General features: G+C 47.5%; 3 non-coding genes across 3 annotated transcripts; all 3 read right to left on the bottom strand.

Moving 5' to 3' along the window:
- Window positions 1-56: 56 nt before the first annotated feature.
- Pmar_PMAR001457 lies at window positions 57-130 on the bottom strand. The gene has a single exon. It is a non-coding gene; the product is annotated as a tRNA-Arg (tRNA).
- Window positions 131-371: 241 nt separating this feature from the next.
- Window positions 372-445, bottom strand: Pmar_PMAR001456. The gene has a single exon. It is a non-coding gene; the product is annotated as a tRNA-Arg (tRNA).
- Window positions 446-686: 241 nt separating this feature from the next.
- On the bottom strand, window positions 687-760 carry Pmar_PMAR001455. Its single transcript has one exon. It is a non-coding gene; the product is annotated as a tRNA-Arg (tRNA).
- Between the last annotated feature and the right edge of the window lie 214 nt (window positions 761-974).

The following is a 974-nucleotide window of genomic DNA, read 5'->3' as shown; positions in this document are numbered from 1 at the left end:
TCGGATGCCCGATTTCGTTGACGTAGAATGGATGAAGAGAAAGTGAGGTTAATGTATACCCGATGCAGGATTCGAACCTACGACCATCTGCTCCGTAGGCAGACATTCTATCCAACTGAACTAATCGGGCGATGAAACTAGTCACTTTGGTTGATATTAAAGTTGAATACTCTTCCGAAATGGTTTAGGCGGTAATTGGTCAATCCGTCAGAATACGTGAGCGGAATCCGGATTGCTCAGGTACAGCCGTTGGTGCGCACCACTATCTCATGTGCTTGCCTTCAGCGTCTTGTGCAAACTAGGTGGAGCTTCACATCGGATGCCCGATTTCGTTGACGTAGAATGGATGAAGAGGAAGTGAGGTTAATGTATACCCGATGCAGGATTCGAACCTACGACCATCTGCTCCGTAGGCAGACATTCTATCCAGCTGAACTAATCGGGCGATGAAGCTAGTCACTTTGATTGATATTAAAGTTGAATACTCTTCCGAAATGGCTTAGGCGGTAATTGGTCAATCCGTCAGAATACGTGAGCGGAATTCGGATTGCTCAGGTACAGCCGTTGGTGCGCACCACTATCTCATGTGCTTGCCTTCAGCGTCTTGTGCAAACTAGGTGGAGCTTCACATCGGATGCCCGATTTCGTTGACGTAGAATGGATGAAGAGGAAGTGAGGTTAATGTATACCCGATGCAGGATTCGAACCTACGACCATCTGCTCCGTAGGCAGACATTCTATCCAGCTGAACTAATCGGGCGATGAAGCTAGTCACTTTGATTGATATTAAAGTTGAATACTCTTCCGAAGTGGTTTAGGCGGTAATTGGTCAATCCGTCAGAATACGTGAGCGGAATTCGGATTGCTCAGGTACAGCCGTTGGTGCGCACCACTATCTCATGTGCTTGTTATCAGCGTCTTGTGCAAACTAGTTGGAGCTTCACATCGAGTGGCCGATTCAGATGCGTGAGCGG

This window comes from Perkinsus marinus, assembly GCF_000006405.1.
Source record: "Perkinsus marinus ATCC 50983 genomic scaffold scf_1104296974580, whole genome shotgun sequence".
In the NCBI taxonomy this organism is placed as follows: domain Eukaryota; phylum Perkinsozoa; order Perkinsida; family Perkinsidae; genus Perkinsus; species Perkinsus marinus.
The sequence above is the reverse complement of the archived record's forward strand: the minus strand, read 5'-3'. Positions and strand labels throughout refer to the sequence as shown.